The following is a 16786-nucleotide window of genomic DNA, read 5'->3' as shown; positions in this document are numbered from 1 at the left end:
ACATAATGTGTTCTTAAAAAAAGAGGTAAAAAAAGCTGCTATCTACAGCCGGAGTAAACCTGGGAAAACACCAACCAATCACCGTTTTTTGGCTCCCCAAATTTTAAACCAATCAAATCCCGTCCTGCCGTTCTGCCCTCCTCCTGCGCGTACATTTCCCCGGCGTGTACTCTGAGTCCCTGTCCCTGCCTCTACTTCCCCTGACTCTATTTACTGCCCCTCTCGCTCGTCCTCGGGCCTGTCCCCTCTGACCTGATGAGGTGCTTTGCTCAGGACTGTAGTCCGGATCAGAGTCCGGGGCGTCGTTTTGGAGGAGCTCCGAGGGAGGAGGGGAGGGGTTAGACGGAGTCATGAGGAAAAGCTACATTCAAATTCATGCTGGTTTTCCGAGACTACCAACCCTAGCTTTAAGTCCTGATACTGATGCCAACACTAATACCTGGGTTTAATATTAGATACTAATCTGATCCGATCTGAAATTAAAAACCTGTTTTCTTCAATGTGTGGATGAGACTGGAGTTATGTTTTTAAACTTACTGATCTGTTATATATTAATGACATTTTAAGACCGCTCCGCTTCATGTCAGGGTCTTGTCTCTCCCTGTTTTTATTTGGCATAACGACCAGCTAACTTTACGTTGTCCATTACTTATCGAACAGCCAAATATTTTATGTTCCAGATCCTCAGATACTCCACTCCCTGCCCTCCTGTGTGACTACAGTTAACTCTGTCTCAGCAGATGTCTGTCTAACATGAGTCTGGTTCTGCTCGAGGTTTCTGCCTGTTAAAGGAAGTTTTTCCTCTCCGCTTTAACTAGCTAAATACTGTCAGGTGCAATATTCATGGTGGATTAAGGTGAGGTCAGACTGAGTCTTGTCCTGTCTTGGTGTTGGGTCTCTGTTCATAATTTGACATAGAGTGGTCTAGACCTGCTCTGTCTGTAAAAGAGTCTTGAGATAACGTTTGTTGTGATTTGGCGCTATACAAATAAAGATTGATTGATTGATTGATTACTTGCTCCTCCCCATAGACTGTATAATAAATGGACATAGTATCCGTGATGTCACCCATCTGTTTCTGAAGCTCTGTTTTTAAGCCAATCGTCTGCGGGAGCCTTTTTGGAAATGCTGAGCTCAACCAAACTTTGTCCCAGCTAGTGTGACATAGAGAGGCGGGGTTCGAGCCTCCTCGCTAACAGCTAAAGTGTCCCCCGGCTTTCAGTCAAATCAGTCATGTCCTTATTTGGGCAAAACTTGTAACTTTAATATGTTCAAAAATAACGAGTTATCATAAATTCAGCCTCTGTACAGTGTGTGCTGATGGAGAATTGAGCTCTTCAGACCTAAACTGTTTTTTGAACCAGGCTGTAAACATGTTTATTTCTGCTGTAAAGATCGTCTTCTTTGAATGGGTGTGTATGTGGTTTCCGGTGTTTCTGCAGCCAGCCTCTAGTGGACAATCGATGACCTGCAGTTTATAACGCTTCCGCATTGGCTTCAGACCAGAGGTTGCCGCTTGCATTTCACCTGCGTGTGATTGTCTCCACTCACCATGTAGTGTCTCTGCTCCCCTCCTGCTGTGCTAGTTTGTGTGAGTAACGATCCAGCCTTCCTTTGTTCTGATAGTTTCCCTCAGGTTTGGTTTTTGGGATCCGTCTCAGCCTGACGTTTTTACCTCTGCACGATCATTCTTGACTTTTATTTTTTGAAGGCAACTTGTGAACTCTTTTTCTTTCATCTGGAGTGATGCTTTTTGTCCACAGTCTGTGCCAAACCTGACAAGCCTACTTTTTTTTCTTCCTTACGTTTTTATATTTTGGAAAAACAAACAAACAAAACAAACTTGAATAATCCAAAATCGGAATAAAAAAAGGGATTATTGTTGTTTTGACCATGTCCCCCTTCCCCTTTGCAGAATAATCCACCAGAACATCTCAGACAAAATAATCCATAACCACAGTCATCACTCTTCTTTCAGTCCGTCGTCTTCCAGAGATTCAAATACAGGTTTCAGAGAGAAAAAAAAGCTATAAGGTTTCTGTAATTGCTTTCCTCTGTATCTAATTTACATCTCTCTTTCCCTCCCTCTCTCTCTGTCTCTTACTCTCTTCCTCTCTCTCTCTCTTCCTTTGTCTTGCCCTCTTTTGCTTTCTAGTCAGACCTTTTTGTCTACTGTCTTCAGATGCTCTCTCCCCCCTCTCTCACTTTTCTTTTATCCTTTCTTATTCATCTCAAATCTTTTCTTCCTCTCTGTTCCCTTCTATTATTTCTCTCCAGAGCTCTTTCATTCCGTCACTCCACACCTTCTTCACATCTTTCCCTGCCTTCCTTTGGTGCTCTCTTTGCAGTATTCATACATACATACGTACATACCTCTCTCCTGCCATGTTAATTGCAGACCGTATTTCCTCTCTTCCTGCTGTCTCACCTCTGGCTATATGTAAGGTGACAGATCTGTTAAAGAAAGTGAGTGAGCGCCAGGAAGTGAGAAATACGCAGTGATCCATACTTTATGGCGACCTGTTAAAATCCCATTTGCCCAACATTGTGTTCCCTCTGAAATATGCATAGGTCTCCAGGGAAAAATGACCAGGTCCTTCAATGTGTCTCTGTTAAAGTGCATTCTGTTTAGCATCCACAGAGTGGGGAGTAATTTACTGCTTCAAAAGAAGGAACCTGCCCCTTTCTCTCTTTTCTGCTGCAGTCAACATGTGTCACATCTTTCAAGGGAGGACCTTGCTCCTTGAGAAAACACAGTGTTTTTATTACTCCTATTACTAATGTACAGTCATGATTAGGGATGTCAACATATAATCGACTATCTATTAATTGATTGTTCAGAACTTACACAAACACATTTTTTTGTTTAGATTTTGTATCATGTGGATCAAACATCATGTGGTCTCATATTTGGCTCAGCTGTCAGGGAGGTGTTTTAAGTTTAAAGTACGTTTCGATGTGAATCAGCTGACTACAGGTTGATTTATACTTCTGCGTCTCCCCTACGCAGCAGGGGCTGACGCGGACATGAGCACCACATACTTGTGCGTCGATGTGTCCGTGTTGTGCAGCTATTCTCCTCCGAAACACTAGAGGGCAGTGCGGTCTCTCTGATAGCCGGTCGCCTGCTTCCGGCCCCGCTACGATCTCTGTTTCCTTTTCCACAGAGATTCAGAGCGTGTTCTGTTAATCTACAGCTGATACATGTTGCTGTTTATCATACAGACATGATTACATGAAGAATAGAGAGGAGGAGATGAAATACACGGCCGATGAGCGGGATCCCGGAAGTGCTGTAAATGCGGGAAATACAAGCCGCCAAGCGGACCAATCACAGGGCTTGCAGTCCGTGTCAATTCTACAGGGAGTTACATTTCGGAGGAGGTGCATGTCAGCTATGTGTGTAGGCCTCTGCGTAGGTACGGGAGCTATGCGGATCATCAGAGTTTGATTCAACACAGAAGTATAAATCAGCGTTAAAGGTGTTGCACACAGCGGAGACGCTCAGCTGGCGGCTGCGGCTGAGTGACAGGTCTCCGCGAGCGCTTTTTTTCTCTGCCGCCGGACTGATTATGACCCGGTTGCGCTCCCTGCTGACACCTGACCGCGTTCACATGCTTATTTTTCTCAATAAGAACGAGTAGACAGAAAACTGGACACTGTGAGTCTGAAATATGTTTCTGTTCAGTTCCCTTGTTGAAGTCTGAGCCTTCACTTTTATGACTGTATGTCCACAAAGATTATGAGCCTGCTCCACACGTTGATATTCAGTGTGTCTAACATTTTGAACACCTCAATATGATCCGTAGCTCTTTAATACTGTCAGTTATATACTGTACATTGTGTCGTGATGGAAACATTTCATTCAGGGGGGAAAAAAGCACATTTTGTATTGTTTTTGACATGGAAAACTTTTACTTTTTTTGAATGATTAATTGATAATTGATTGTTAACATTTCAAAAGATCGATCACGGAAAATACTTCAAATTTACATCCCTAATCATAATTTTTCATCTCTATCCATGTGTCACACGTTGGATTCTGTTGTGCTTTCACTTGCTATTATGAGTGCACAAGTGTTCATGCAGACACTTTTTGAAAACGTAGCTCACTCTGAGAGAAGAGGATTATACAGTGTATTGATGGTGGTTTAAACAGCTGAGTGTGCAATAGTAATACCAACCCTTTCTCATCATAGTATGTCCATTATATTGGCCATGAAGCAGAAAGATTGGACATCATGGGAGACATGATTTCTACTCAGGTCAGAGGTTGATAATAATGATCTGCCACAATCAGACTTTGAAATAAGAAATCAGGTTAAACAGTGCAACCATGATTTAGGGATGGCCATTTCAAAACACAATACAATTTGATAATCATTGGCATCTATTCAGCTCTTAATGGAGTTCCACTCCCTCAAAAAACAAACAAAAAGCACAGACTATGGCTAGTCAATATTAAATAAAACTGGTATCTCATGCCTAATATATTCCAATATGAATAAGATGCTATTAGCAGGGGTTAATGTAGTTTGATTGAGAATTTAATTATATAATCACTATGTTATTGATTTGGCCTTTAAGTCTGTTTTTGTTGGGTTGAATTTTTCATGCAGGAAAAAATGAGGAAGAGGACCCAAGTGCAGATTAAAATAAACAGGATTTAATAAACAAAAGAAACACACAAAAACTTACTAAATCCAAGTCCACAAATAAAAAACAAGGGTATTGCAGGAGGAGCAGGAGAAGACTCAATAGGGAAAAATAAATAACATATCACAGATCACAATGAACTGACACAGAAGGGAGGAAGGGAGGCTGTTTTCGAAACCTCCTACTATACTAGCAGTACGTACTGATTTGGCCAAAATTCAGTATGTAGTATGTGAACAAGAGCAAAATCTGCAGCATGCCAAAACTCCCCGGATGTCTACTGATTCAGGAACATGTCTTAGGCTGTTTCCGAAACGGCCTGCTACATACTACTTACTATTGTAGTAGGCAGTAGGTATTGCCTACTACATACTGCGTTTGAATTTAGTCTGTAGTATGACTGTTCTGTTCGATCTGTCATGCAGCATGCTGAGCCAGACTTCACTGGATTTCCGGTTTCGGAAAGCGGAAGTAAACAACGGCGAAGCCGATAAATGAAAAGCTTATTTAGCATCCATTTATGATTTAAAAAGTTAGGAAGTGGTTTATATGTAATTTGATAACTTTCACAGCACCCAAAAACGGATTTCCTCCCGTCAAAAAATGAGGAAAAAGAAAAAGCAGAACGAGCGCTGTGCATTATGGGAAACAGTACGCGAGGAAGACTGGTCCGATGCACACTGTGAAATTTTCCCGAATCAGTAGACATCCGGGGAGTTTTGGCATACTGCAGATTTTGCTCTTGTTCACATACTACATACTACATACTGAATTTTTGACATATCAGTACGTACTGCTAGTATAGTAGGCGATTTCGGAAACAGCCTCAGTCTGACTCGCTTACTGTTTCCCACAATGCACAGCGCTAAAGTTCTGCTTTTTCTTTTCTCTTCTTTTTTTGATCAGGGGAACTCAGTTTTTAGGTACTGTGAAAATCACTAAATTCCATGCGAACCACTTCAGAATCAGAATCAGAATCAGAATCAGAATCAGAATCAGCTTTATTGGCCAAATATGCTTGAACACACAAGGAATTTGACTTTAGTAACTTTTTAAATCATAAGTGATGCTAAAGAAGCAGTTTATCTATCAGCTTGGTCGTTGTTTACTTCCGCTTTCTGAAACCAGAAATCCAGTGACGTCTGACCCAGCATCCTGCAGACCAGATCCAACAGAACAGTCAGACTAGAGACTAAATTCAAACGCAGTATGTAGTAGGCAGAACCTACTGCCTACGACATTATTAGGCAGTAGGTAGCAGGCCGTTTTGAAAACAGACAGAGACTATGTACGCACAGGGTGACGAAACACAGGTGAGGACAACTAGGCTCATGTGAAGACAATCAAAGAGGAGGGAAAACACAGGAAGTAAAAACTAAAGCAGACACACAGGGAGCAATAACTACAAAAGAAAACAGGGAACTCTTCACACAGGGGTTACAACATGAGACATGAAATAATAAAACCACAAGAAAGACATGAGGTCAACTTATAACAAACATAACACACAGAGAGGAAACAAGACTGGAACACAACAAGGAACATCTAGAAAGTAACACAGGTAATTAATGACAAGATACAAAAACAAGGAAAACACAAACTCTAGAAAGCAAGTCATGACAGAGTATTTGTTTTTGTTTATGTTGGTTAAGTTAAGACAACAGTAACTCATATGACACTTGTTGCACTGTAGGGGCAGACAGGAAACCTAAACACTCAACAGGACACCGGTCCTGTTAATGGACTGTCTGTGTGGCAGTCACATTAACCAGCACGGATGAGGTACTGCTGGTAAATGAGATAATATGCACATCCATCCATCCATCCATCCATCCATCCATCCATCCATCCATCCATCCATCCATCCATTATCTTGACCGCTTATCCCGTTAGGGGTCACATGGGGGCTGGAGCCTATCCCAGCTGACTTTTGGGCAGAAGGCAGGGTACACCGTGGACAGGTCGCCAACCTATCACAGGGCTAACACAGAGAGACAGACAACCATTCACGCACACACTCACACCTACGGGCAATTTTAGAGTGACCAATTAACCTGGTGAGCATGTCTTTGGACTGTGGGAGGAAGCCGGAGTAACCGGAGAGAACCCACGCATGCACGGGGAGAACATGCAAACTCCAAACAGAAAGGCACTCACCTGACCGGGGATTCGAAGCAGGAACCTTCTAGCTGTGAGGCGACAGTGCTACCCACTGCACCACCGTGCAGCCCTAATACGCACATAAACTCTTTAATTTTAAATAAGTGAACACATATTAAAGCATTCAAAAATCATGTCCCATCCCTACCATGACTTTACTGTTAATGCTCTACTGTCTGCATTATCCAACATCTGCAAAACTACAGCATACACATGTGTATTTGATGTATCGTTTGGTATGATGATACCTGAGTGTTGGGCTGTGGCTAACACCAGTATGAAATGTAATATCCAGCAGCAGCATACAATGTATTAGGAGGTTTGACAGACAGATTTAACTGAGGAAGAACCTGAGTAAATAAATACAATACAGTGTGAATTCACCATTCTGTAGGGAGAAGATTTGTTTGACACATCAATCACTTCGTCTGCTTATAAATCATGGAGCGGCGTGGACTTTCTAAAGGAAGTTTCATCATTCAGCATGCATTTGAACTCTTTTGATTTATGGTTTGTTTTGTTTTGGAGGTGAGCAGACCTCTCTACTACTTCTACGTCTACTATCCTGACATAAACTTTCCCCTATGATGCGACGAATAGACCTAAAAATAGCACTTCTCTCAACCCAACTATGCTAATTAAAGCCATTACACTTCCTTAGCGGGGAATATGTCACGTTTAAGGCAGCAAAATCAGCACATATTGATTGCAGATTTGCAGAATCGACAGAGGTGTGGGCCCAGCGTCATTGATCAGGATTCCTGCCTCCTCCCACAGTGGGTTCCATCGTCACCACCTCACAATAAAAGCGTGCCGAGTCCCGACTAATGCCCATCCGGTGTCAGCAGCTTGATTTATCTGTACTGTTGATGCAGGAACAAAAATAATCAGACTGTCACCCTGCTGCTTCTGTTCCATATCGACGTCTTTCTGTGGTGTTGGCTTAGAAATGTGTGGCGCCAGGTTTAGACATTCACTTTGCTGCAACAGGGTCCTCTCCAGATCAATAGTAGCAAAATGCTGACCTCATGCTGCATTTGTTAGCGTGGTTGTGTTCTCAGAAATAGACTGTAGCACTTAGTATCTGGCTTTTTTCCCTTTGGCACACTTCCAACTGTACCTGAAGTGATCTGTAGTAAAAGTCTTCTTCTGGGTTCAAGACGCTCTCCTTTAAACCAGCTTCATCACTTGCACACAGGTACCCATGGTGGTGCTAGCATAACAATAATCCTGGCCTCCAACACTTTCAAAGATCTCTCAAACACATGCTGCAGAGTTCTGTTGTGCTTCATTCAATGCTCATGAGGCCTGAGTATTGATATTTCATTGATGGTTGATTTGTTATGCACAGAAAAGAAGCAGGTTTGATACGTGTTCGCTTCCAAAGGGCGGGGGTAACTTTGCTCCCTCCTCGCCTCACTTGGTTGTTAAATAGGATTTAAAAATTCACAGGCTGAAATGGAGACAAGTAGTTAGAAACCCCATTGGCACTTTTGAATTATTTATTTAGCTTAGATCTGGGTGCCCTGTGTAGTCTCTCAGCAGAATACTTATCAAAATGATTCAGCGTTGTGATTCAGTCCTGCTAGTTCTAAAAACATAATCTTCAGCTTTCCTCCTGTAGCGGTCTGAGCATCAGGCAAGGCAAGGCAAGGCAGCTTTATTTGTATAGCGCATTTCATACACGAGGGCAACTCAATGTGCTTTACATTAACACATTAAAAGCATTGGAGACATTCAGACAAGCATAAAAGAACATAATTAAAATGACAAATATGATAAAACAGAAAAGAAAAGGAAAATTAGAAATATATTAAAAATTACATTAAAATGTTAGTTTAAAGTGAGTTAAAATAATCTAAGATAGGAAGGCAGAGGTAAATAAAAAAGTCTTAATCTTTGATTTAAAAGAGGTGAGAGTTTGAGCAGACCTACAGCTTTCAGGGAGTGTGTTCCAGATATGTGGTGCATAATGACTAAACGCTGCTTCACCATGTTTCGTTCTGACTCTAGGAACTGAAAGCAGACCAGTACCTGATGACCTCAGAGGTCGAGGTGGTTCATAAAGTAGTAGCAGATCAGCAATGTATTTTGGGCCTAAACCATTCAGTGCTTTATAAACCATCAGCAGGATTTTAAAGTCTATTCTCTGACAGACAGGAAGCCAGTGTAGAGATCTAAGAACTGGAGTAATGTGGTCTACTTTTTTGGTCCTTGTTAGGACTCGAGCAGCAGCATTCTGTATGAGCTGCAGCCGTCTGATGGACTTTTTAGGGAGTCCTGTAAAGACCCCGTTACAGTAGTCTAGTCTGCTAAAGATAAATGCATGGACGAGTTTTTCTGCATCCTGCTGAGACATAAGTCCTTTAATCCTTGATATATTCTTAAGGTGATAGTAGGCTGACTTTGTAATTGTCTTAATGTGACTGCTGAAATTAAGGTCTGAGTCTATGACTACACCAAGGTTTCTGGCTTGGTTTGAACATTTCATCATTGCAGATTGGAGCTGAGCAGTAACCTTTAACCTTTCTTCCTTGGCTCCAAAAACAATCATTTCAGTTTTTTCTTTGTTTAACTGAAGAAAGTTCTGGCTCGTCCAGTCATTGATTTGTTCAATGCATTTACTCAGTGTTTGTATGGGACTATAATCCCCTGGTGATATGGTGATGTAAATGTGTGTGTCATCTGCATAGCTATGGTATTTTATTTGGTTGTTTCTTATTATCTGACCTAAGGGGAGCATGTAGATGTTGAATAGTAGAGGCCCCAGAATGGATCCTTGAGGTACTCCACATACGATTTTCATCCGCTCAGATGTGTATTTACCTATAGACACAAAATAGTCCCGGTCATTTAAATAGGACTTAAGCCAATTTAGTACTGCACCAGAGATTCCCACCCAGTTTTCAAGTCTGTCCAGTAGTATCTTGTGGTCAACTGTGTCAAAAGCAGCACTAAGATCAAGTGATACCAAAACTGAGATTTTGCCGTTGTCTGTGTTTAAATGAATATCATTGAGGACCTTGACTAGAGCGGTCTCTGTGCTGTGATGTGATCGGAATCCTGATTGGAAGACATCAAAACAGTCATTTATCATTAGATAATTGTTCAGTTGTTGAAAAACAGCTTTTTCAATAATTTTACTTAAAAAGGGAGGTTTGATATCGGCCTATAGTTGTTCATTTCTGATGCATCTAAATTGTTCTTCTTCAGGAGGGGTTTAATTACTGCTGTTTTCATGGCCTGGGGGAAGACACCTGTAAGAAGAGACATGTTGACAATTTGAAGCAGATCCGAGGTCATGCAGTCTGAAACCTTTTTGAAAAATGGTGATGGTAGAATGTCAAGGCAGCAGGATGAGGATTTCAAATGCTGTATTATATCTTGTAGGTTTTTGTAATTTATTGGATTAAATTGTGTCATAGTGATTGAGTTGTTTTTTGGTGGACACACAGATAACACATTCCCAGTACCTCGTACAGTAGTGCTGACTGCTTGTCTGATTTTCTGAATTTTGGCAGTGAAGAAGAATGCAAATTCATTGCAGGCCTTGGTAGATAAGTGTTCAGAGGCCACTGGCACAGGGGGGTTTGTTAGCCTGTCGACTGTAGCAAACAGGGCGCGTGCATTATCTTTGTTTTTGGAGATAATGTCTGAGAAGAAGGTCTGCCTTGACTTTTTCAGTTCTAGATTAAACATGTGAAGTCTTTCTTTATAAATGTCATAATGAACCTGAAGCTTTGTTTTACGCCACCTGCGCTCAGCTTTTCGACATTCTTTTTTTTCATGTTTGACCTGCATGGTATTCCTCCAAGGCGATTTTTTCTTATTGGAGACCACTTTTAATTTAGTTGGTGCAATGGAATCAATAATGTTTGTAATTTTTAAAGTGAAATCTTCTACAAGTTCATTTGCAGAGAACCTAGAGAGGGGGGTTATGGAAGAGAAAGCCTGAATAAATATATCACTGGTACTTTCAGTAATGTAACGTTTTGAGATAACCTCAGTTTGAACATTAGTGTTCACAGATAAATCACTTTCAAAGAAAACACAGCAGTGATCAGAGAGAGCAACATCAGATACAAGAACCTTGGAAATGTTTAGACCCTTGGAGATAACCAAGTCTAGGATGTGGCCCCTGTTGTGTGTGGGCTGCGTCACATGCTGAGTGAGTCCAAAGTTGTCAAGGACATAACACAGTTCTTCAGTCACTCTGTCCTCAGGTTTGTCAACATGGATGTTAAAATCACCAACAATTAAAACAGAATCAAAGTCAGTGCAGATAAGAGACAGTAGTTCAACAAGGTTATCAAAGAAATCAGTACAGTATTTAGGTGGTCTGTAAATATTAAGAAATATAGACCGAGAGGATGTATTTAACTGAAGAGCCACATATTCAAAAGAAGTGAAATTTCCATAAAACACCTGCTTGCATTTGAATAACTCATTAAAAATTATACTAACACCTCCTCCTTTTTTATGCGTTCTAGTCTCACTCACAAAAGAGAAGTTTGGAGGGCATGATTCAATGTGTACAGCTGCACTGTTATCTTGGTCTAACCAAGTCTCTGTTAAAAACATAAAATTAAGATTGTGTTTAATAATAAAATCATTTATTAAAAAAGATTTGCCTCCCAGAGACCTGATATTTAATAAAGCTAAGTTTAGTGAGTTAAAACCAGTTGTGTTATTTTTTACAGCTGTTTGTGGCTGACGAGGAAGTGGAGCTAAATTTAATAAGTTGGCAGATTTAGTCGAGTATCTTCTGTTTCTTAGCAGATTTACCCTTTTTCTATTTCCTGTCAACAGAGGAATTGAGGAGGCTACCTGAATTCCACAGGGCCCCGGCTTTTCCTGGTTGAAAATATTAATGATATCAGCTTTGAAGCCTGGACCCGGCCCATATCAGTTAGAATTGTTATGATGATGATGATTCTGAGGAGGTGAAGGGGCTTTGTGAAGTTTCTGTGATGGTGGTTTCGGGCACGGTGGTGGGCTGGGGGCTGGGCGATGGGGTAGATTTAGGGGAGAGAATATGGGATTTGGACGGGGTGTAAGCTTGATTCCAACATTGACAAGCTTTTTCATCTCATCCGTAAAATCCAGGAGGGGGGAGGAGGGAGAGAGAGTGACTGGAGAGGGCGGGGAGTTGGCTGGTGTTTGGGGTGGTGAAGAATAGAAATCTCCTCCTGTTGGGAGTGGAGGCCACTCCTCTTGTTGGGGGGTGGAAGATGGCCGCAGTGGAGGCCACTCCTCTTGTTGGGGGGGTGAAGATGGCCACAGTGGAGGCCACTCCTCTTGTTGGGGGGTGGAAGATGGCCGCAGTGGAGGCCACTCCTCTTGTTGGGGGGGTGAAGATGGCCGCAATCTAGGACGCTCCTCTCGTTGGGGGGTTGAAGTTGGCGGCACTGGAGGACGCTCCTCTTGGGGGGGTGAAGGTGGCGGCGATGAAGACTCCTCCTGGCTCAGCGATCTCAGTCGTTTTCCTCCAGAATGTGGTCTTATCTTCTGTTTTGTTTTGTCTTGTCTCTTGTCCTTGGCCAGGGAAGCTGGTGTGTGATACACAGAGTAAAATAGGTTGGAAGTGAACAATCTTACTCCTGACTTGTTGAGGCAAAATCCATCTGCCTTAAAAAGGTGTCTGCGTTCCCAGAAAATATTAAAATTGTCAATAAAGTTCACTGATTGAGCAGCACATGTAGCTTTGAGCCATTTGTTCAAAATCAACAGCCTGCTGAATCTCTCGTCCCCTCTTCGGACAGTCGGTAGAGGGCCACTGATAAACACCACAGTATCAACAGATCTGACTTTGCGCAGCAGATCAGTAAAATCTTGTTTCAATACCTCAGATTGTTGCTTCACAACATCCAAGGCCCCAGTGTGAAGAATGAGTGATTTCACCGTTGTGTGGTCAGCAACAATGTCCAGAATTTTGTCTGAAATGTCAGAGACCGAATCGTTGGTGAAGCAGAGGACTTTGGTGTTTCTCTTGCCACAGAGGCTACTGACCTCTTTCACGGCACCATCGCCCACGATCAGTGTTTCAGGCCCAGTCGTCAGCTCCCTCTGCGGCCTTTTGCTTATAGATTTGGTCTCGTACCTTCCCTTGGTCTTCGAGGACACAGGGTTTCTCAGGTCCTGGGATGGAGAGTCAGGATCTTGTGAAAGTGGTGCAAATCTGTTCTCTAAATGTATCTTTGTTTCTTCTACAGGTTTGCTCTTACTAGTACTTTTTACTGCTGTCCATGGCTGTTTCCTCCTTGGTAGGGGGGTTGAGGCGGCACTCCTTCTGGATGAGAGTGCAGGCCAGCCAGTCGCATCAGAAATCTCAGGGCGCTTGGCTCTGCCTGTTATCCGTTCTCTCATGTCCGTGGGAAACGTTTTATCTTTAGGCCTAGCGCCAAGAGTGTTCCAGCTGGTCCCAACTGCACAGTCCTCCTGTTTTGGAGTGTCATTGTTTGGGCTAACTAGCCGTGTGTTAGCAGGTACATGTCTGCTGCTCTGACCCCATGGAAGAGTGGTGTCATTCCCGCATAGTCCATTCACTTCCACATTCACTTCTATCCGATGCATCTTTGTTTCCAGCACAGCAATTTTCTGAAGGATCTTCTGAAAATCGTCCACAGTGAAAGGAGGCATTTTGGTTCCAGTTAGCTTAGCTGCTAACAGGCTTTTGCCGATCAGTAGGCCACGTTTGCAGTTTCGATAAAATGTCGAGATAAGGCAGTTGTTTACTTTGTCGACAGTAAATTATAGTCCCAGTGGTTTCTAAGTATCCTGGAGTGACTGCTTGTAGTCTCTCAGTGAAGAAAAAAAGAGTTAAAATGAAAAGAATGCAAGCATAAGCAAGAGCAAGCAAAAAAGCGTCTGCACTCCTCAAGAGCAGGAAGTAGAACAGGTCTCGTTGTCCATTGTTCACCCTTATTTCAAGCCTGTGCTTATCAGAAGGAATAAAAAATCCAGATCATCTGTGCCTCCATCTCCGACTCTGTTCCTTCAGTTTATCTCAGGTACTTAGTGCATGAGCAATGAGCCGCTGTTTCTTAACTAGGTGGCTTGATTGATCACCTCAGCTAAATACCACGACCTATAAATCAGTTCCTCGCCCCTCTCAGCCCGTTAATCACGTCCGCCAACAAAGACAACGAGACAATTAAAGAAACATGGGGAGGCTTTAAAAAATATGCTCCTTTAATTGCCAAAGCAGTTTATTAGGGACTTGGGCAAGCTAAACATAAGCCTCCATTAACCCTCAGATTTAGGAGGCAAGACGCTGGCTGGGAGGGGGGGCTCAGTGGGAACCAGAGAGAAGATGGACTGATGGGTAGATTTCATTTGTACTGAGAACACATTTTTATGTCTGTTTGTTTATTGTAAAGGCTGTAGAGCTGCCTCAATGTCTCTCCTTATAAGCCTGACAGTTGTCATGTTTTAAACTCCAGGAGGATTCAACAACAAAAACAAAGACTTTTCATCAGCTGGGCAGAGAAGTAGAATAACGCATGACTTGATGATCTCTGACAAAACAGATCAAATAATCAACAACCTTTCCAAAAACATACAACACTCAAAAACATCATCTTAAAGCTGGGGTTGGTAGTCAGATTTAGAGACACTTTTTGTTATACTGGTTAAAATGATCTTCATGTCCTGATGGTAATCAATACATAATGTGTTCTTAAAAAAGAGGTAAAAAAAGCTGCTATCTACAGCCGGAGTAAACCTGGGAAAACACCAATCCCTGCCATCAGGAGCCAAATGATGAAACCAATCAAATCCCGTCCTGCCGTTGGTTGTGGTTCAGTTTGCTTGAGTTTGGTTCTGGTTCAGTTCTGGTTCAGTTCTGGTTCTATTCTGGTTCGGTTCCGGTTCTGATCTGGTTCGATTCTGGTTCGGTTCTGGTACGGTTCTGGTTCGGTTCTGGTTCGTTTCTGTTCTGGTTTGATTCTGGTTCGTTTCTGTTCTGGTTCGGTTCTGGTATGGTTTCGGTTCGGTTTTGGTTCGGTTCTGGTTTGTTTCTGGCATGGTTCTTGTTCGGTTCTGGTTCGGTTCTGTTCTGGTACGGTTCTGGTTCGGTTCTGGTTTGTTTCTGGCATGGTTCTGGTTTGGTTCTGGTTCTGTTCTGTTCTGGTACGGTTCTGGTTTGTTTCTGGCATGGTTCTTGTTTGGTTCTGGTTTGGTTCTGGTATGGTTCTGGTTCGGTTCTGTTCTGGTTTGGTTCTGGTTCGGTTCTGGTACGGTTCTGGTTCAGTTTTGGTAGGTTCTAGTTCGGTTCTGGTTCGGGTCTGGTTCGGTTCTGGTTGGGTTTTCTTGAGTTTGGTTCTGGTTCTGTTTGCATGAGTTTGCTTCTGGTTCTGTATGCTTAAGTTTAGTTCTGGTTCTAACCCTAATCCTAAACCTAACCCCAATCCTAACGCTAATCATAATCATAACCCTAACCCTAACCCTAATCCTAAACCTTACCTTGACCCTAACACTAATACTAACCCTAACCCTAATCATAACCCTAGCCCTAATCATAACCGTAACCCTAACCCTAAACCTAATCACAACCCTAACCCTAACCCTAAACCTAATCACAACCCTAACCCTATCCCTAACCCTATCCCTAACCGTAATCCTAATCCTATCCCTAATCCTAACCCTAACCCTAACCCTAATCATAACCCTAACCCTAACCCTAACCCTATCCCTAATCCTAACCCTAAACCTAATCACAACCCTAACCCTAACCCTAACCCTAAACCTAATCACAACCCTAACCCTATCCCTTACCCTATTCCTAACCCTATCCCTAACCCTAACCCTAATCCTAACCCTAACCCTAATCATAACCCTAACCTTAAATCTAATCCTTACCCTAATCATAACCCTAACCCTAATCATAACCCTAACCCTTATCATAACCTTAACCCTATCCCTAACCCTAATCCCAACCCTAATCCCAACCCTAATCCTAACCCTAACCCTAATCCTAACCCTAACCCTTATCATAACCTTAACCCTATCCCTAACCCCAACCCTAACCCTAACCCTAATAATAACCCTAACCCTTATCATAACCTTAACCCTATCCCTAACCCTAATCCCAACCCTAACCCTTATCATAACCCTAACCCTTATCATAACCTTAACCCTATCCCTAACCCTAATCCCAACCCTAACCCTTATCATAACCTTAACCCTATCCCTAACCCTAATCCCAACCCTAACCCTTATCATAACCTTAACCCTATCCCTAACCCTAACCCCAACCCTAACCCTAACCCTAATAATAACCCTAACCCTTATCATAACCTTAACCCTATCCCTAACCCCAACCCTAACCCTAACCCTTATCATAACCCTAACCCTTATCATAACCTTAACCCTAACCCTAATCCCAACCCTAACCCTTATCACAACCCTAACCCTAATCATAGAAGAAGAATGTTTAACAGATTAAATACACACAATTGGGCAATTATAAGACTTCTCATAAAAACACTGTACATATAATGGTTTTCACTACAAACCATTAGTTTTTGCAAAATGAAGGTAAAATATATGGCTATAAAGATCCTAAATTAAGAGCCGTTCGGGAGTCAAAAGAGCCGGCTCTTCTTGGGGGGCCGAGTCAAAAGAAAAGAGCCGAACTTCCCATCACTAGTGCAGGAACATCCGTGCATTAACAAACATTCACACTCCAATGTCTCTAAGCTGGACTCTATAAAACACCATGGATGTTATGTATGAAATGACTCTTTACTTCCTCTAAATGCAAAGTTTTTTCACATTCCTCCTGAAGAGAAACATCAATGTAATGTCAGACAGGCTGCAGTGCACCGTCTGTTTTCCAGATATCCATCCCTTTCATCCATCCATTATCATTCATTCCTCATTACACAGTGGAAAAAAGAAAGCTACTTGGGGGTTAAAATTAACTCTTTGAAAAACCAGCATCATCTCCTGTCTTGATCTAAATCACAAA

At 42.3% G+C, this 16786-nt stretch overlaps 1 protein-coding gene across 5 annotated transcripts in view; it reads left to right on the top strand.

Annotated features, from left to right (window-relative positions):
- The window catches only part of trappc9 (trafficking protein particle complex 9), a 388126-nt gene that overhangs the window by 199248 nt on the left and 172092 nt on the right, over window positions 1-16786 (top strand). The gene's annotated exons all lie outside the window — the stretch shown is intronic.

This window comes from Notolabrus celidotus, chromosome 16 (assembly GCF_009762535.1).
Source record: "Notolabrus celidotus isolate fNotCel1 chromosome 16, fNotCel1.pri, whole genome shotgun sequence".
NCBI classification, from domain to species: domain Eukaryota; kingdom Metazoa; phylum Chordata; class Actinopteri; order Labriformes; family Labridae; genus Notolabrus; species Notolabrus celidotus.
Note: the sequence above shows the minus strand (reverse complement) of the source record. Positions and strands in the feature narration are given on the sequence as shown.